At 43.8% G+C, this 21540-nt stretch overlaps 1 protein-coding gene across 6 annotated transcripts in view; it reads right to left on the reverse strand.

Moving 5' to 3' along the window:
* The window catches only part of RIN2 (Ras and Rab interactor 2), a 240440-nt gene that overhangs the window by 134911 nt on the left and 83989 nt on the right, over window positions 1–21540 (reverse strand). The window contains exon 1 of one of the 6 annotated variants that reach the window (XM_053574261.1): window positions 4199–4291. The exons of the other annotated variants lie outside the window; for them this stretch is intronic. The gene's annotated coding sequence lies outside the window, so the exon portion shown is untranslated. Of the gene's footprint in view, window positions 1–4198; window positions 4292–21540 lie in introns of those variants that run through there. 6 annotated transcript variants of the gene reach the window in all.

Below are 21540 nucleotides of genomic sequence, written 5' to 3' on the forward strand. Positions count from 1 at the left end.
GGAAACACCACGCGCCCTCCAGCTGAGGGGCAGTCTATAGTTGGACTGGCCTGGGCTGTACAAAAATATCAATGTTTTACTTATTTATTTATTTTTGTAGAGACAGAGTTTCACTTTATTGCCCACGGTAGAGTGCCATGGTGTCACAGCTCACAGCAACCTTCAACTCCTGGGCTTAGCCGATTCCCTGGCCTCAGCCTCCCAAGTAGCTGGGACTACACGCGCCCGCCACAACACTCGGCTGTTTTTTGTTGGCCAGGGCTGGGTTTGAACCTGCCACCCTCGGTATATGGGGCCAGTGCCCTGCCCACTGAGCCACAGACACCACCCAGTATCAATGTTTTAAAGACAAAGAAAGGATGAGAAATGATTTCAAGTGGAGAGAGATTAAAGGGAAAGGACACCTGCTCCAAAGGGACAAGATCCTGGACTGGCCCCTGGGCGGGAGGAGGAAACGCGCTATATAGGACATTGTGGGGGAATTGATAAAAACCGGTGTCAGAGGTTAAATGACGATGCCTTCTCAAGGATTAGACTCCAGTCTTGGGTTATTGGACTGGGAGACCGTAAGAGACCATCCCGGTTCCTGAGCAATGCACACCGAGACCCCCCCACCCCAGCGTGACTGACGCAGCAGGTGGCTGTGGGGAGTGGTGTCTGCAATCCAATCTCAGGCAATTCAGAAACTAATGCAGCCAACAGGGCAGACCCCACGGGCTGGTGAGTCAGTGTAAAGGGCGTGGGCCCTCCATACTCTTCCTGCAGCTCTTCTGACATTACTTCAAAATAAAAACTTAAAAATATCTCAGCAGTCAAAGTGATTAAGGGATTGAAGTCCAGTGGCAGTGAGGGTGGGGGCTTCATGGAGGTCATGGGTCAACCCAGCAGCTCCACGATGGAACAAGGCCCCTTCCTCAGCTTTCTCCTCCCCTATGTTCAGGGCCCTCCGGCCTCAGTGTGGCCAGTGGGGAAAGGGCTTCATGCTGCGCCCGCTCTCCAGATGACAAAAGTGGGCTTCCTCAGAAGGGAGAGTGAGGGTCTTCCTCCCCACAAAGCTTCCTTCTCCAGTTTGGGAAATTCTGCTCTGAAACAGAGAATCTAACCAAGACAGCCCTGATTCCTAGAAACTAAAGCCCAAACTCCCTGACACAGAGTACACAGGGCTCCCCAGTCTGACTCCAACCTTGATTTCCACCACTGCTGCCTCCCCCAACCCCACGGGCTTCCACTCCTGGGCCACTGCACAGGCCGTTCTGTCTCTGCACGGCCGGCTCCTCCCCCTTCAACACCTGCTAAACACCTCTTACCCCAAAAACTCAGCTCAGAGACCCCTTCCCTGGTGTGGCCTCCCCCTTCCCTCTGAGAGGCCTTCTCCTCTCTGGGGGTCTGCAGTCCCCTCTGGCATCCCCCACGACTCTGTATTTGTACCCTGTGGTCCCCACCCCCAGGCTGAGGACTGACCACAGTCCATGGCCTGTTAGGAACCAGACTGCACATCAGGAGATGAGTGGTGGGTGAGGGAGCCAAGCTCCATCAGTAGTTACAGCCACTCCCCAGAGCGGCCGTCACTGCCTGAGCCCTGCCTCCTGTCACATGGGTTAGCTCCTCATAGGAGTGCAAACCCTACTATAAAGTGTGCATTTGAGTGATCTCAGTTGCATGCTGCTTATGAGAAGCTAGTGCACCCCCACCTCCCAATCCCGACCGAAAAAAATTGTCTTCCGGTGAAACCAGCTCCTAGTGCTAAAAAGATTGGGGATTGCTGTTTATAGGCTTCTGTTTATCAACCACAGGCCCCTTGCTCCCCCGGGCACACATGGCACCTTGTCTGATGTGTACAGTGAGTCTAGCATGTCTGTAAAACCTGGACAGACCACGGGCCCTGCTCTGAGGCCCCCACGTGCTTCCCGGCCCAGGCAAAGTCTGTGGCATGATTTCCGAGAGAATCTGTGAGAGCACTTACAACAGTGCTGGGCATAAAATAATTTACTAAAGCAAAATGTGATTCAACAGGATACATCTTCATTAGTCTGGATATTTTACTCCATGAAAGAAAATTACCCTGTTATTCAAGCCACATGGAACCACTGAGAAACTCATAACGTAGCCAGTCTGTGGAAAGTGCATATGTTCTAATTTCCTGTTTTTCTCCGAGAGGCCTCTAACCCCAGCCAAGGTCAGGCTACGCACGGTTTGTGGCCCAGCACTTGGGCAGCCTGGGCTGAGAAGAAACACCACCTTCATTTTATACGGGAAAGTCAGGGAAACTTCAGAAAAGTCCCCAGAGCAGGGGACAGGCATGTGCAAACCTGCCTGGGCCCGCCTGCTGTCAGCTCCCTTCCAGAACTCAACTTGGCTTCCTGTGCCCCAGCGCACCCCATGCCAGACACACCGGCACTGATGGCTTTTGCAGCCCTAGCCACAGAGGAGACCGCTGATGCTGCCTTTTCTGGGGCCACAAAAATGCCTCGCAGTTTTAACAGGCAGCTTGCCCAGCTGGCTGGCATTTTCAGAGCAACTTTGGAGCTGTCACCTAGAAAAGTCTAAATAACACCCCTTTGATTCACCTCTCAGCCTCCTAGAGACTTCCCACCGCAGGGAAACATGGAGGCCACCCCCTTAACCAAGCAACTAGCGTCAACACCACTGGCAATATCACAGCCCACCACGCGTGTCCCCTGATGGGGAGCATTGAGGAGGACAGAGCGTCACCCTGCGAGTGCCGACCCAGAATCTGCGTGAGAGGAACCCTGCACAGCCCATGCTGAGGGCTGCTCTGCAGAAAACAACTCGCCTGTGCCCTCCAACCGAGTCAGTCAGCATCTTAAAAGACAAAGGCCGAGGATACATTTCAGACCGAGGGAGTCTCTAAGGAGAAGGAATGACAAAACTCAGGAAACAATAATTCTGGGTTGGATCCTGAACCCAAAACAAACAAAACAAAGCTAGGAAGGGGCTTACTGGGGTATTTGGAAAGACTGAATACAGACAACAGGTTAAAGTACCGTGGGCATCAGTGTTAAATGTCCCGAGTTCGGTGACTGCGTTTGATGATGTAAGAGCATGTCCTTTACCTTAAGAAGCAAACACTGAAGTATTAAATGGCAAAGGGCGTGATACATGAAACTTACTGTCGATGGTTTAGAAAAAGTGTGTGTGCACGTGTGTGGACAGACAGAGAAAGAGAAAAAGAAATAAAACAAATGTGGTCCAGTGTTAGAAGCATTTTAATGTGGATGAAAGGCATCTTACGCTTCTCCACAGCCTACCTCCACCCCTTATGCAAGTTTGACATTCCTTTAAATTTTCAAAACACACTCCATTACCTTGTAAAAAAATAAAATAAAGCAAGATTCTTAGTGGCAGTTTAATGTTTTTGCACAGCTCATCATGGAACATGGGAAAATGTTTCTAAAACAGAGAGGCCAGGAGACAGCTTTATTCAACCTGTGTTAAAAAATAAATCAATCTGGCAGCACCAGTCGACGTGTTCATGGGTTTTAAAGGTTTGAAATCTGACATATAAAGCATTTGTGAGTGTGTGTTTTGTTAATTTAGTACACGATTTTGTGTTTAAGGTACATAAAAACGTTTCAAGATGTATCACATTCTGCTGTATTGTGAATTCTTCTCAACATAATCCCTTTCTTCTTTGGAGAGGTTACAAGAATCCCAGACTTGGTGTCCATCAGTCCCATTTTCTATACGTTGCTACATATGTATGTGTGCATTTTTTATTATGTGTACCTATTTATGCATACAAATTTTATTATGTGTACATTTTTTATTATGTGCACATATTTATGTGTACATTTTTATCATACTTTTATAAAATCAACCTTTAAAAAGAAATTTGAATTGAATTAAAGTCTGGGTGACCAGAAGGGACCCTCAGGGAACATCAGGGTTCCAGGGAATCCAGTTTTAGAACCATCAGCTGAGCTGATCTTTCTGACTCTTCAGAGCCACGTACATACGTACTGGCCAGGATTCCACATCCTTGGGAAGTATCTTGAGTACCACGACCACAAGGCACAGACCATGTACACACACATATACAACTGAGGACTTGTTGGAACCATCTCAGGTAATGATGGCAGCATCTTGTCCCCACTCTGCCTCAGCGGCCTCCTGCTGGTAGTTGGAAAATATCCTTGGTTAAAGTATTTGTTACACAGAAATGGCAAAGGCTACCTACCTATGAGGGTGTTCTGAAGATTCACGGATTTACAGCAGACCATTGGAGCACCTAGTTCTCAGGTGTTTTTGATGCAAAGAGGTTATGTTCATTCAAACTTTTCAGGTAGTGTTTGAGATACTTAAAAGAGAAAATGAAGAAATAGTAGTTGTTAAGATTTCATAGCCCAGCTTGATTGCTACAGGAAATGGTAAGGTGAATGGAGATGATCTTAAGAAAAATTGTTCAAAATGTAATCATTCAAATATAATTTTCAAACAGCATTTGAATGTGGTTTGATGGCCCATTAGGATGGTAGCCAGTTTTGGAGCTCAGTCAACGAGTCTGGGGAGCTTTCTTTGCACTAATTTTATACACCTCAAGCTGGTGTATAAAATTCTCCTTCTCCGCACCGGGTCTACCACCCTGCTGATGCCTTTCTAACGCGTAAGATAATTAAAAACAATTTTTTTTTAATAAGATAAATTTTTAACCTCCTGCTCACTATAATGTGCATTCTATGTCTGGAAGAGAACTTTGTTTTTAAACTCTCTCATAATCACATTTTGACAAAGGAAACGTGGATTGGAACTAAAGAATTTGGTCCTTTTTTTCTTGTCAAATTTGATGCTGTCTTCCCTGGAGGAGGAGCTTGAGAAAAGTCAGGAAGGAAAGATGTGAAGGACACCAGGTTTGGTGACCTGGGACTCCCGTCCACGGAGCCAAGCCTCATGATTCTTGAAATGTAACCACGTCTGGCTGTAATAAGAACCAGGAAAATCCTAACCACAAACAGATGGATATTTTGTCAGAAAGCTTCACTGGGCAAACTTAACCAAACAACTTTATGAAAGTTCAACTGTTAACTCCCCACTCCAGAAAAGAGGACATGAACCCCACACGCTAAACGGTGCCACTGAGATGGTGACAAGCCAAGCTCATAGGAATCATCACTTCTGCCTCTTGCAAACCGGCATTTCCTGGGCTTTTCAGACTTTGCGTGTGTGTGTGGGTGTGTATGTTTTCCAATTGACACTCTGCCCATTAAATTTTATATCTACTGTATATCTGTTTATGTTGCATATGTCTACCCAGGCTTTACATATTAAAACAGTTAAGTTTTTTTCATCCCCTTAGCCCTATGAATAAATTTTTGCCCCCTCAGGGGCAATCTAGCCCGTGTTGGGCAGGCACGCTATCAGCTGGCCGTGATTGACTGCGCTGGCCCAGCCCACCTGGGGCCTCTCACTGCGGCGTGAGGTGAGCACAGGACGGAGACTGCTGCTCTCCCAGCTGTGGGCATCTTTGTTTTCTGCTGAGGGACAACAACTTAAGCATGGCAGGAACCATGGCTGTCCTGAGGCTTGCTGGCTGCAAGGTGCAGAGGCAAGCATGTCACGTCCTGCCACGGTTTGGGCTCTCCCAGAAGCAGAGAGGGGAGGACAGGGCTGGATCATCTGTAAGGATCCCAAGAAATACGGTAGGTAAATGTGAGGTGGGGAAGAGGGGAATGGTTTTCAAGCCAACAACCCTTGTGGACAATTGGAATTGCATCTCACGGGGTAACTCCGGCCAGCGGTGTCAACTGGAAGCCTCAGAGTGAGCTGTGAAGGGAGAAGGGGCACGAGTGTGGATACAACCCACTCCCACCATCACTGGGGGCTGCTGCTGCGGCTTCAGTTCCCTGGTCTGTCTCGGCAGAGAGATGCAAACACCAGCAGCCGAGGCCAAGCCGGCATGAACCGCAAGGACAAGGCCCAGGGCAGAAGGCTGGGCACACACGGTCTCACGTACTTCTCTCAACATCCAGCAGGGGGTGGTCCCTAATCAGCCCAAACCTTATAGAAACGAGGCAAAAAGTGTTCAATAGTGTTTCCAAGGTCAACAGGGATGAAATGGGAGAAGGAAGCACGGACTGTGGAGGCCTGGGTGGGAGCGCCAGGGTGCACACCCACACGTGCACCCGCACGGCCTCCCCCCGGCACGTACACACTGCTGCTCTTGAACTTCCCCGTTCAACCTGATTCAACACTCAAGAAGACGTGTCTGAGAGCGCTCACCTTGCATAAATGCACAGGCTGGGGAGGCAAGGGAGGCACAGACGGAGGGTGGAAGAGAGAAAAGCAGGTGGCGCCGTGCAGCATGAGAGTCCGCTGGCTATCGGCTGGGAGGCAGGAGCATTACCTTCTTCTTGTTTTGCAAAACCAGCCCAGCAATAAGAACTATCAGGAAAGGACATTCATTCAACTCAGTGAACACATGTCTGCCAAAACTCAGTTCCCAAGCTCTGGGAACATAAAGATGAATAAGACCAGCCCTGGCCCTGACTTTGAAGAACCCATAGTCTACACGGGGCATTAATGACAGATTATACTTGTTAAAGCACAGGAGGGCAGGCTTTATTCAGAACCATCAGAATAGGCACAGGGAACACGGTGATGGGATTTTGAAGCCCAGAACAGAGATTGGGCTCAAACCCAAATAAAGCTTGAGCAAGTGGGAATTAATTTGTTGTCAAAGAGCGGCAGGAGTGGGGGAGGGGGATGTCAGTGGATGAAAAATTACTAAGAGGAAGCAACAGGGGTGAAGGGATTCTAGCTGAACCTACCCACCAGGAATCTTGCTGAAGACACCCCAGGGTGATCAGACATCATCTGGGGATGGTAGAGGCTGAGGATGAGCCCGATCAGACGTTGAGGCGGACAGAGGTTCTTGCTAAACAGACTTTGCAGGGTTATTTGTTAAAAGTAGATTTTATAAGGAAGTACACAGATGGGCATCTTGAGAAGTTTCAGGAGCCTCACTGGCGTTTGGTCAAGCAAAGAATCCTTGTCCAGGGGAAGGACTGCAGTGGGACAGATTGTAACAGTGGCTGATGATGAGAGAAGAGCAAATATGGGGGAAGAAATCAATTTTCTCCAAAGGTCAGGTGGTCAAAGAAAGCTTTAAAATGAGGAACATTTGGGATGGGCATCAAAGGATGAATAGGAGTTCAGGAGGAGAACAAGATGGAGAAGGGCAGAGGAAACAGTGTGACATCTGCTGGGAGACTGAGTGTACTCAAAGCAGGACACTTAACAGAGTTTTGATTTATTCTACTGACCATTTTATACCTCAGAAGATAGATAGAGCCACAGGGAGGTAATATGGAAAGACTGGCTGCTGCCTTAGAAGCCATCAAAATGTTACCTTAGGGTTTGCAACAGTGAAAGAAGGGTATTCTTTGCCCTGGCCTTACTATGCTGTCTTCTTTGATCATCTAAACAAATGTGCTGGGGGCTGTGTGCTGTTGTCACCTCCATTATGCTTTGTTTATTCATTCATCAGTCAGTCATCCACTCAACTATGGAGATATGAAGATGAACTAAAGTTTGGTCTCTGTTCTCAAGGTGCCCATAATATAGTGAGGACATAATTAAGTAGACAAACCATTGAAACCCAAATTCACAGTGCTGACAGAGAGAGGAAGGTGAGTGCCATTCCGACTCCATGGGGAGACAGAAGGGTCCCAACAGGAACACACCACCAGGTGACCTGAAAGTTAGGTGCCCACATACAGGGGCAGTCCAGAGAGAGGATGTCTCCCTGGGAACCAGGCCAGAGGCCCGTTTCTGACCCCCAAGTACCAGAACCTGTGTCCCTTTGTAGGAGGATTTTCTGGTCAGTGGGATCCAGTGCTACCATGCATAGCAGGCCAGAAGTGCTAAGAGACCAGCCAGTGACAGAGGCCCAGCCAGACCCAGCTTGTGGGGCACAGGTGACACTGAAGCTTGGGCTCTACCAGCAGCACAGAGTTCTTCAGTGGGATTCTGTTCCCCATGTCCACAGCGGTACCAGGCTTTCTTCCACCCCGAGTCCCTACTGATGCTTCTGGAGATCTCCCAAGTAAGTCCCTTTCACTTGAATCCAAGACTCCCAAGTTTGGAGCTCAATGACTCAGTTCTCAGTACAGAGAACAGGTGAGGAAGGGAAGAAATCAGGGAAAAGATAATGTGTTGGAACTACTGAGTCTGAGTCAGCAGTGGGCCTTCCACATGGAAAGTTAGGGGGGTCGGTGGAGCTGGCTGGTAGGAAAAAGATGTGTGCTGGAGAGACAGACATGGGAAGTGCCAGCATCTGCACGGTAGCTTTGTTCATAGAATAGACGGGATCACCAGGGAAGCCAAGGGAAGGTTATGATGGTGCCAGTGTTGCAAAGTGGGCAAGAAAGACAAGGACTAAGCTGTTTGTTCATATCACAGCAGGAGAGAAAAGCCAAAGAAATGGGAGGAAGATGGGAAAACAGGCATTTTATACATACTACCCTATTTGATTCTCCTGTTAATCTTAAGATAGAGGTATCATTTCACCTGACATGATGAGCCAGGATGAAAACCAGGTGTGTGTGACTCCAAGAATCCCCTCTGCCTCCTGTACCAGGCTCCTCTGCCCCTGCCTCCAGGTGGAGGCCCAAGTCACCTCTGCAGCCTCATCCTCTGAACCTGCATCCAGCTTGCCCAGAAGTCGGATGGCTGTTCTTCGTCTTGTTCCCATTGATTCCTACTTCTTAGGGACTCTGCTCCATTCCTGGTGTCCCAACACCCTCAGGATGAACCCCTGGAATGGCCAGGCAGGGAAGGATGCTCTCTCTGTAGAGCTGTTCAGCCCTCTCAGGAAAGCCACACAGCTCCACAGCCTCCAGGGCTCATCTCTTAAGCCCTGAGGCTTTGACTCAGCTGCTGCTACCTGATCCAAATCCACTTTCAGACACATGTTTCTCCCTCCACAGAGTTCTCAGCCGTCCCGCCTCCACCCCACATACCCGCCACCTCCTGCCAACTCCTGCTTAGCTCTGGTCCATGCTGCCTGGGCAGCTCAGTCCGGGCCCAGCCAGGGCCTCATTATGAAAAGCAGACCCAAACATTTACCCTGGACTGCAGAAAAACAGATGAGATCATGGAATTATTGATTTTGCTCTTTTTTAGGAAAATTTACCGAGAATGGGGAGGAGTCAGAAGATTAGGGATGGGTAAATGCTATTCTAAATGGAAGTTCTATTTCCTGGATAGAGTCAAGAAAGGATTATTAAAATGATAGTTTCTGAGCCCTTAGAAGAAAAACGATGGCCATCAGACATGAGCATGGTGCCTCCGAAAATAAAGTCATTGACTTATTATTATTTATTTATTAAAAAAAATTTTTTTGAGACAGATGCTCACTCTGTTCCCCTGGGTGGAGTGCTGTGGCATCATCAGAGCTCACAGCAACCTCAAACTCTTGGGCTCAAGCCCTCTTCCTGCCTCAGCCTCTTGAATAACTGGGACTATAGGCCCCTGCCACAAAGCTTGGCTAGTTTTTCTATTTTATTTTTAATAGAGATGGGGTCTCACTCTTGCTAAGGATGGTCTCAAACTCCTGAGCTGAAGCAATCCTCCGACCTCAGCCTCCCGGAGTGCTAGGATTGCAGGTGTGAGCCGCCACGCCTGGCCTTCATTGACTTTTTAATGTTTCTAGGCAACAGACTAGGGGCTGTGAACAAGGAAAAGCTTGATTTCATGAAGGAACCTCTCATAACCCTCTAAAAGTTACAGTACAGACATGTGGGTTGGACAGCAATAGAGTCCGTTAGCTGGTTACTCAACCACAAAGCCTTTCAGGTCCCTTGGACCAAAACCTGTCAGTGACGGGCCTCTTTCTGCTTCAGTCTATTCTGCAAACTTGTTAAGTTCACCTTCCTAATCCAACTCTGTAGCACTTCCTGCCTCACCCAGATTTAGCCTAACCCGATTTCCATTCTCCCTATTCAAGAAAATACATGATTTTGCCATGCAATTGAATTGGCAAGAGAACCGGAAATAAGATTTCTTTTCTCTCTCTCTCTCTCTTTCTTCCTTTTGAGACAGAGTCTTGCTCCATCACCCCAGGTAGAGGACGGTAGGGTCATCGTAGCTCACTGCAACCTGAGACTCCTGGGCTCAAGCAAACTTCCTGCCTCAACCTCCCAAGTAGCTGGAACTACAGGCATACACCATCACGCCTAGCTAATTTTCCCCGTTTTAGTAGAGATGGGTTCTAGCTATGCTGTCCAGGCTGGCCTTGAACTACTGGCCTCAAGCAATTCTACCACCTTGGCCTCCCAAAATGCTAGGATTATAGTATGAGCCACTGCACCCAGCTAGATTTCTTAAACAGGACATTAAAAGCACAAACCATCTCAATAAAAAGTATTTTTTAAAAGATAAACCTTAAAAAAGGTATAAAGTGGACTTCATTAAAATTGAAAGCATTTGGAGGCGGAGCAAGATGGCGGCCGAGTAACAGCTTCCTTGCGTCTGGGCACCGTGAGTCTGGGGAGATATGACTCCAGGCATCTCTGGCTGGTGGGATCTGCCTATCATCACTCCTATGAGGATACAGGAAGTCAGCGAGAGACTTCTGGACCCCAAGAGGAGGACTAAAACAGTGGAAAACCGGCAAGTGGTCGCGTGTGTTCAATCCGTCTAAACCCACCCACAACTGTAAGTTCAGTAGCAGCGAGACGGCAAACCAGAAAGGCCTTACCTGTGAACTGTTTTGGTGTCCTTGGACTTGGCACTGAGTTGAACTGCCTTGGGGAGGGCCTGAGCGGGAGTGCGGAGAACTTTGGCCATTGTCTAGGGCCCCAGTCTGAGCCGCTGAGCCAGACGGAGCTAATAGTGTTTGGCGGTGGGTCACACGGAACCATTGTCAATGATCTGCCCCAGCAAGCTCCGCCCTCAGGGTCGCAGAGCTAGAAACGGGTGGGAGCTGGTAACCCAGCAACCAAGTAGCCTAAGGGTGGGGTCTGAGCCGCCTTGCAGCCCTAACCCTCAGGGGCAGAGTGAGACCGGTTTTGGCACACTGGGTAAGTGGATAGCCACTTCAGCAGTGATTCCAGCGAGAAAGCTGGGAAAGCTTCTGCTCAGCAAGTTTATAAGTTCAAAGTGCCTTTAAAGTGGGCTGAAGAGAGATTTAGGGTGTCTACCTGCTGGGGTTTGAGAACTCAGCAGCCTCCAGTCGTATCAGAACTATGATTAACGTCTCATACCCCAGAAGACCACGTGTTGCCCAGACAATATTCAATAACATATACATACTGCTTTGTTTTTGGTTGTGTATTTTTTTCTTTTTTTTTTTTTTTTGTCTGGTTGTTTCTTTGTTTATTTTGACGTTGTTGATGTTCTTTTGTTTTTTAATTTCAATATTTTCCATACAGATCCCTTTTTCTTTCTCAATTTTTCTAGTTTAATTATAATTTCCCATTGCTGCCTTTTTGAATAACTAGAACTTCATTTTTGTTAGTGTTTCCACCACTATCATTTGGTTTTTCACCCAATTTTATCCCCGTAAAGTTTTCTGTTTGCTTGTATTGGTATGATTTATAGCATTTTTGTCTTTCCTCTCTACTTGGTGGAGGTGGGATACTGTGTCTGATCAGGTTAGCAAAGAGCTGCTGACCTCAAGGGAACCACCCAACTGGGCACCCCCAGAAGGTGGGGTTTTTTAAGGTTGTGTCAAAGTACCCTACTGTACACCTATATTGCCCTGTCTCCCTCTTTCTGTGCCTCTCTTCTTTTTGTCAATATTCCTTATACCCACCCCCTCTCCTTTCTCTGTCTTTCTTTTTTTTCTTATCACTCGATCCTCCTTTCTTTCATCCCTTTTTTGCTCTTCAACCTTCTCACACTTCTGGTCCTGTAACCCTTAGTCCACAGGCACAAGAACTTAAAGAGCAAGAGGAAGTGAAAGGAAAATTAGGGCAAGGAAACAGATAAAAGAAATCACTCATGAGGAAGAAACAGCAGAAAACTCCAGGCAACATGAAGAACCAGTCTAGAACAACCCCACCAAGGGACCATGAGGTAGCTACTGCAGATGATTCCACCTATACACAAATGTTAGGAATGACAGAAAGGGAATTTAGAATACACATGTTGAAAACGATGAAAGAAATGATGGAAACAATGAAGGAAACTGCTAATAAAGTGGAAAATAACCAAAAGGAAATCCAAAAACAGAATCAAATAAGAGATGAACGATATGAAGAATATAGAAAGGATATAGCAGACCTGAAGGAACTGAAACAGTCAATTAGGGAACTTAAAGATGCAATGGAAAGTATCAGCAACAGGTTAGACCATGCAGAAGAAAGAATTTCAGAGGTAGAAGACAAAGTTCCTGAGATAACTCAGACAGTAAAAGAGGCAGAAAAGAAGAGAGAGAAAGCAGAACGTTCACTGTCAGAATTATGGGACTTTATGAAGCATTCCAACATACGAGTTATAGGAATCCCAGAAGGGGAAGAAGAATGCCCCAGAGGAATGGAAGCCATACTAGAGAATATTATAAAAGAAAATTTCCCAAATATCACCAAAGATTCTGACACACTCCTTTCAGAGGGATATCGGACCCCAGGTCGCCTCAACTCTAACCGAGCTTCTGCAAGACACATTGTGATGAACCTGTCCAAAGTCAAGACAAAAGAAAAGATTCTGCAAGCGGCCAGGAGTAAGCGCCAGTTGACTTACAGGGGCAAATCCATCAGAGTGACCGCAGACTTCTCTAATGAAACTTTCCAAGCAAGAAGACAACGGTCATCTACCTTTAATCTACTTAAACAGAACAATTTCCAGCCCAGAATTCTGTACCCTGCTAAGCTAAGCTTAAAAATTGACAGAGAAATCAAATCATTTACGGATATACAAACATTGAGGAAATTCGCCACAACAAGACCAGCTCTCAGGAAATACTTCAACCTGCTCTGCACACTGACCACCACAATGGATCAGCAGCAAAGTAAGAACTCAGAAATCAAAGGACAGAACCTAACCTCCACACTGATGCAAAAGATAAAACTAAGCAATGGACTCTCACCAAATAAGATGAATAGAATACTACCATACTTATCAATTATCTCCATAAATGTTAATGGCTTGAATTCCCCACTGAAGAGACATAGATTGGCTGACTGAATTAAAAAACAGAAGGCATCCATTTGCTGTCTGCAAGAAACACACCTGGCTTCAAAAGACAAATTAAAGCTCTGAGTCAAGGGTTGGAAGACAATTTTTCAGGCAAATGGAATTCAGAAGAAAAGAGGAGTTGCAATCTTATTTTCAGATACATGTGGATTTAAACCAACTAAAGTCAAAAAAGACAAAGATGGTCACTTTATATTGGTCAAGGGAAAACTACAACAAGAAGACATTTCAATTCTAAATATTTATGCACCCAATTTAAATGCTCCCAGATTCTTGAAGCAGACCTTACTCAGTCTCAGCAATATGATATCTGATAATACCATCATAACAGGGGACTTTAACACTCCTGTTACAGAGCTGGACAGATCCTCTAAACAGAAATTAAACAAAGATATAAGAGATTTAAATGAGACCCTCGAACAACTGTGCTTGATAGATGCATATAGAACACTCCACCCCAAAGATAAAGAATATACATTCTTCTCATCACCCCATGGAACATTCTCCAAAATTGATCATACCCTGGGACACAAAACAAATATCAACAGAATCAAAAGAATTGAAATTTTACCTTGTATCTTTTCAGACCATAAGGCACTAAAGGTGGAACTCAACTCTAACAAAAATGCTCGACCCCACCCAAAGGCATGGAAACTAAACAATCTTCTGTTGAATAACAGATGGGTGCAGGAAGAAATAAAACAGGAAATCATTAACTTCCTTGAGCATAACAACAATGAAGACACAAGCTACCAAAACCTGTGGGATACTGCAAAAGCAGTTTTGAGAGGAAAATTCATCGCTTTAGATGCCTACATTCGAAAAACAGAAAGAGAGCACATCAACAACGTCACAAGAGATATTATGGAATTGGAAAAAGAAGAACAATCTAAGCCTAAACTCAGTAGAAGAAAAGAAATATCCAAAATCAAATCAGAGATCAATGAAATTGAAAACAAAAGAATCATTCAGAAAATTAATGAAACAAGGAGTTGGTTTTTTGAAAAAATAAATAAAATAGATAAACCATTAGCCAGACTAACTAGAAATAGAAAAGTAAAATCTCTAGTAACCTCAATCAGAAACGATAAGGGGAAATAACAACTGATCCCACAGAGATACAAGAGATCATCTCTGAATACTACCAGAAACTCTATGCCCAGAAATTTGACAATGTGAAGGAAATGGATCAATATTTGGAATCACACCCTCTCCCTAGACTTAGCCAGGAAGAAATAGAGCTCCTGAACAGACCAATTTCAAGCACTGAGATCAAAGAAACAATAAAAAAGCTTCCAACTAAAAAATGCCCTGGTCCAGATGGCTTCACTCCAGAATTCTATCAAACCTTCAAGGAAGAGCTTATTCCTGTACTGCAGAAATTATTCCAAAAAACTGAGGAAGAAGGAATCTTCCCCAACACATTCTATGAAGCAAACATCACCCTGATACCAAAACCAGGAAAAGACCCAAACAAAAAGGAGAATTTCAGACCAATCTCACTCATGAATATAGACGCAAAAATTCTCAACAAAATCCTAGCCAATAGATTACAGCTTATCATCAAAAAAGTCATTCATCATGATCAAGTAGGCTTCATCCCAGGGATGCAAGGCTGGTTTAACATACGCAAGTCCATAAACGTTATCCACCATATTAACAGAGGCAAAAATAAAGATCACATCATCCTCTCAATAGATGCAGAAAAGCATTTGATAAAATCCAGCATCCTTTTCTAATGAGAACACCGAAGAGTATAGGCATAGGTGGCACATTTCTAAAACTGATTGAAGCTATCTATGACAAACCCACAGCCAATATTTTACTGAATGGAGTAAAACTGAAAGCTTTTCCTCTTAGAACTGGAACCAGACAAGGTTGTCTTCTGTCACCTTTACTATTCAAAATAGTGCTGGAAGTTCTAGCCAATACAATTAGGCCAGACAAGGAAATAAAGGGAATCCAAATGGGAGCGGAGGAGGTCAAACTCTCCCTCTTTGCTGATGACATGATCTTATACTTAGAGAACCCCAAAGACTCAACCACAAGACTCCTAGAAGTCATCAAAAAATACAGTAATGTTTCAGGATATAAAATCAATGTCCACAAGTCAGTAGCCTTTGTATACACCAATAACAGTCAAGATGAGAAGCTAATTAAGGACACAACTCCCTTCACCATAGTTTCAAAGAAAATGAAATACCTAGGAATATACCTAACGAAGGAGGTGAAGGACCTCTATAAAGAAAACTATGAAATCCTCAGAAAGGAAATAGCAGAGGATATTAACAAATGGAAGAACATACCATGCTTATGGATGGGAAGAATCAACATTGTTAAAATGTCTATACTTCCCAAAGCAATCTACCTATTCAATGCCATTCCTATCAAAGTACCTACATCGTACTTTCAAGATTTGGAAAAAATGATTCTGCGTTTTGTATGGAACCGGAAAAAACCCCGTATAGCTAAGGCAGTTCTTAGTAATAAAAATAAAGCTGGGGAAGCAAGATGGCAGCCGAGTAACAGCTTCCTTGCATCTGGGCACCGTGAGTCTGGGGATATAGGACTCCAGGCATCTCTGGCTGGTGGGATCTGCCTATCATCACCCCTGAGAGGATACAGGGAGTCAGCGAGAGACTTCTGGACCCCAAGAGGAGGACTAAAACAGTGGAAAACCGGCAAGTGGTCGCGTGTGTTCAATCCGCCTAAACCCGCCCGCAACTGTAAGTTCAGTAGCAGCGAGACTGCAAACCAGAAAGGCCTTACCTGTGAACTGTTTTGGTGTCTTTGGACTTGGCACTCAGCTGAACTGCCTTGGGGAGAGCCTGAGCGGGAGTGCGGAGAACTTTGGCCTTTGTCTAGGGCCCCAGTCTGAGCCGCTGAGCCAGACGGAGCTAATAGAGTTTGGCTCTGGGTCACAGGCAGACATTGTGAGCGATCTGCCCTGGCAAGCTCCGCCCTCAGGGTCGCAGAGCTGGAATTGGGTGGGAGCTGGTAACCCAGCGACCAAGTAGCCTAAGGGCGGGGTCTGAGCCGCCTTGCAGCCCTAACCCTCGGGGGCAGAGGGAGACCAGTTTTGACACACAGGGTAAGTGGATAGCCACTTCAGCAGTGATTCCAGCAACAAGCACTTCCCTGAGAAAGCTTCTGCTCAGTAAGTGAACAAGTTCAAAGTGCCTTTTAAGTGGGCTGAAGAGAGATTTAGGGTGTCTACCTGCTGGGGTTCGAGAAACTAGCAGCCTCCAGTCGTATCAGAACTGTGATTAACATCTCATACCCCAGAAGACCACGTGTTGCCCAGACAATATTCAATTCCATATACATACTGCTTTGTTTTTGGTTGCGTGTGTGTTTTTTTTTTGTTTGTTTGTTTGGTTTTTTTTTTTGGTTTGGTTGTTTTTTTTGTTTATTTTGACGTTCTAGATTGTTGTTTTGTTTTTTAAGTTCAACCTTTTCCATACAGATCCTTTTTCTTTCTCAATTTTTCTAGTTTAATTATAATTTCCCATTGCTGCCTATTTCAATAATCAGAACTTCATTTTTGTTAGTGTTTCTACCACTATTATTTGGTTTTTCCAGCCAATTTTATCCCGTAAAGTTTTCTGTTTGCTTGTTTTGGTTTGATTTATAGCATTTTTGTCTTTCCTCTCTACTTGGTGGAGGTGGGGTTCTGTGTCTGATCAGGTTAGCAAAGAGCTGCTGACCTCAAGGGAACCACCCCACTTGGCACCCCCAGAAGGTTTTTTTTTTTTTTTTTAAGGTTGTATCAAAGTACCCTACTGTACACCTATATTGCTCTGTCTCCCTCTTTCTGTGCCTCTCTTCTTTTTGTCAATATTCCTTTCACCCAACCACTCTCCTTTCTCTATTTTTCTTTTTTTCATTTTTTTTTTTTCTTATCACTCGGTCCTCATTTCTTTCATCGCTTTTTTGCTCTTAAACCTTCTCACCCTTCTGGTCCTGTAACCCTTAGTCCACAGGCACAAGAACTTAAAGAGCAAGAGGAATTGAAAGGAAAACTAGGGCAAGTAAACAGATAAAAGAAATCACCCATGAGGAAGAATCAGCAGAAAACTCCAGGCAACATGAAGAACCAGTCCAGAACTACCCCGCCAAGGGACCATGAGGTAGCTACTGCAGAGGATTCCACCTATACAGAAATGTTAGGAATGACAGAAAGGGAATTTAGAATACACATGTTGAAAACAATGAAGGAAATGATGGAAACAATGAAGGAAACTGTTAATAAAGTGGAAAATAACCAAAAGGAAATCCAAAAACAGAATCAAATAAGAGATGAACGATATGAAGAATATAAAAAGGATATAGCAGAGCTGAAGGAAATGAAACAGTCAATCAGGGAACTTAAAGATGCAATGGAAAGTATCAGCAACAGGTTAGACCAGGCAGAAGAAAGAATTTCAGAGCTAGAAGACAAAGTTTTTGAGATAACTCAGATAGTAAAAGAGGCAGAAAAGAAGAGAGAGAAAGCAGAACGTTCACTGTCAGAATTATGGGACTTTATGAAGCGTTCCAACATACGAGTTATAGGAATTCCAGAAGGGGAAGAAGAATGCCCCAGAGGAATGGAAGCCATACTAGAGAATATTATAAAAGAAAATTTCCCAAATATCACCAAAGATTCTGACACACTGCTTTCAGAGGGATATCGGACCCCAGGTCGCCTCAACTCTAACCGAGCTTCTCCAAGACACATTGTGATGAACCTGTCCAAAGTCAAGACCAAAGAAAAGATTCTGCAAGCTGCCAGGAGTAAGCGCCAGTTGACTTACAGGGGCAAATCCATCAGAGTGACCGCAGACTTCTCTAATGAAACTTTCCAAGCAAGAAGACAATGGTCATCTACCTTTAATCTACTTAAACAGAACAATTTTCAGGCCAGAATTCTGTACCCTGCTAAGCTAAGCTTCAAAATTGACGGAGAAATCAAATCATTTACGGATATACAAACATTGAGGAAATTCGCCACAACAAGACCAGCTCTACAGGAAATACTTCAACCTGTTCTGCACACTGACCACCACAATGGATCAGCAGCAAAGTAAGAACTCAGAAATTAAAGGACAGAACCTAACCTCCACACTGATGCAAAAGATAAAACTAAGCAATGGACTCTCACAAAATAAGACGAATAGAATACTACCACACTTGTCAATTATCTCAATAAATGTTAATGGCTTGAATTCCCCACTGAAGAGACATAGATTGGTTGACTGGATTAAAAAACACAAGCCATCCATTTGCTGTCTGCAAGAAACACACCTGGCTTCAAAAGACAAATTAAAGCTCCGAGTCAAGGGTTGGAAGACAATTTTTCAGGCAAATGGAATTCAGAAGAAAAGAGGAGTTGCAATCTTATTTTCAGACACATGTGGATTTAAAGCAACTAAAGTCAAAAAAGACAAAGATGGTCACTTTATATTGGTCAAGGGAAAAATACAACAAGAAGACATTTCAATTCTAAATATTTATGCACCCAATTTAAATGCTCCCAGATTCTTGAAGCAGACCTTACTCAGTCTCAGCAATATGATATCTGATAATACCATCATAACAGGGGACTTTAACACTCCTCTTACAGAGCTGGACAGATCCTCTAAACAGAAATTAAACAAGGATATAAGAGACTTAAATGAGACTCTAGAACAACTGTGCTTGATAGACGCATATAGAACACTCCACCCCAAAGATAAAGAATATACATTCTTCTCATCACCCCATGGAACATTCTCCAAAATTGATCATATCCTGGGACACAAAACAAATATCAACAGAATCAAAAGAATTGAAATTTTACCTTGTATCTTCTCAGACCATAAGGCACTAAAGGTGGAACTCAACTCTAACAAAAATGCTCGACCCCACCCAAAGGCATGGAAACTAAACAATCTTCTGTTGAATAACAGATGGGTGCAGGAAGAAATAAAACAGGAAATCATTAACTTCCTTGAGCATAACAACAATGAAGACACAAGCTACCAAAACCTGTGGGATACTGCAAAAGCAGTTTTGAGAGGAAAATTCATCGCTTTAGATGCCTACATTCGAAAAACTGAAAGAGAGCACATCAACAATCTCACAAGAGATCTTATGGAATTGGAAAAAGAAGAACAATCTAAGCCTAAACTCAGTAGAAGAAAAGAAATATCCAAAATCAAATCAGAATCAATGAAATTGAAAACAAAAGAATCATTCAGAAAATTAATGAAACAAGGAGTTGGTTTTTTGAAAAAATAAATAAAATAGATAAACCATTGGCCAGACTAACGAGGAATAGAAAAGTAAAATCTCTAGTAACCTCAATCAGAAATGATAAAGGGGAAATAACAACTGATCCCACAGAGATACAAGAGATCATCTCTGAATACTACCAGAAACTCTATGCCCAGAAATTTGACAATGTGAAAGAAATGGATCAATATTTGGAATCACACCCTCTCCCTAGACTCAGCCAGGAAGAAATAGAGCTCCTGAACAGACCAATTTCAAGCACTGAGATCAAAGAAACAATAAAAAAGCTTCCAACCAAAAAATGCCCTGGTCCAGATGGCTTCACTCCAGAATTCTATCAAACCTTCAAGGAAAAGCTTATTCCTGTACTGCAGAAATTATTCCAAAAAACTGAGGAAGAAGGAATCTTCCCCAACACATTCTATGAAGCAAACATCACCCTGATACCAAAACCAGGAAAAGACCCAAACAAAAAGGAGAATTTCAGACCAATCTCACTCATGAACATAGACGCAAAAATTCTCAACAAAATCCTAGCCAATAGATTACAGCTTATCATCAAAAAAGTCATTCATCATGATCAAGTAGGCTTCATCCCAGGGATGCAAGGCCTGTTTAACATACGCAAGTCTATAAACGTTATCCACCATATTAACAGAGGCAAAAATAAAGATCACATGATCCTCTCAATAGATGCAGAAAAAGCATTTGATAAAATCCAGCATCCTTTTCTAATTAGAACTCTGAAGAGTATAGGCATAGGTGGCACATTTCTAAAACTGATTGAAGCTATCTATGACAAACCCACAGCCAATATTTTACTGAATGGAGTAAAACTGAAAGCTTTTCCTCTTAGAACTGGAACCAGACAAGGTTGTCCTCTGTCACCTTTACTATTCAACATAGTGCTCGAAGTTCTAGCCAATACAATTAGGCAAGACAAGGAAATAAAGGGAATCCAAATGGGAGCAGAGGAGGTCAAACTCTCCCTCTTTGCTGACGACATGATCTTATACTTAGAGAACCCCAAAGACTCAACCACAAGACTCCTAGAAGTCATCAAAAAATACAGTAATGTTTCAGGATATAAAATCAATGTCCACAAGTCAGTAGCCTTTGTGTACACCAATAACAGTCAAGATGAGAAGCTAATTAAGGACACAACTCCCTTCACCATAGTCTCAAAGAAAATCAAATACCTAGGAATATACCTAACGAAGGAGGTGAAGGACCTGTATAAAGAAAACTATGAAATCCTCAGAAAGGAAATAGCAGAGGATATTAACAAATGGAAGAACATACCATGCTCATGGATGGGAAGAATCAACATTGTTAAAATGTCCATAGTTCCCAAAGCAATCTACCTATTCAATGCCATTCCTATCAAAATATCAACATCATACTTTCAAGATTTGGAAAAAATGATTCTGCGTTTTGTATGGAACTGGAAAAAACCCCGTATAGCTAAGGCAGTTCTCTGTAGTAAAAATAAAGCTGGGGGCATCAGCATACCAGATTTTAGTCTGTACTACAAAGCCATAGTGCTCAAGACAGCATGGTACTGGCACAAAAACAGAGACATAGACACTTGGAATCGAATGGAAAACCAAGAAATGAAACTAACATCTTACAACCACCTAATCTTTGATAAACCAAACAAGAACATACCTTGGGGGAAAGACTCCCTATTCAATAAATGGTGTTGGGAGAACTGGATGTCTACATGTAAAAGACTGAAACTGGACCCACACCTTTCCCCACTCACAAAAATTGATTCAAGATGGATAAAGGACTTAAACTTAAGGCATGAAACAATAAAAACCCTCCAAGAAAGCATAGGAAAAACACTGGAAGATATTGGCCTGGGGAAAGACTTCATGAAGAAGACTGCCATGGCAATTGCAACAACAACAAAAATAAACAAACGGGACTTCATTAAACTGAAAAGCTTCTGTACAGCTAAGGAGACAATAACCAAAGCAAAGAGACAACCTACACAATGGGAAAGGATATTTGCATATTTTCAATCAGACAAAAGCTTGATAACTAGGATCTATAGAGAACTCAAATTAATCCACATGAAAAAAGCCAACAATCCCTTATATCAATGGGCAAGAGACATGAATAGAA

Source organism: Nycticebus coucang, chromosome 21 (genome assembly GCF_027406575.1).
Source record: "Nycticebus coucang isolate mNycCou1 chromosome 21, mNycCou1.pri, whole genome shotgun sequence".
Classification (NCBI taxonomy): domain Eukaryota; kingdom Metazoa; phylum Chordata; class Mammalia; order Primates; family Lorisidae; genus Nycticebus; species Nycticebus coucang.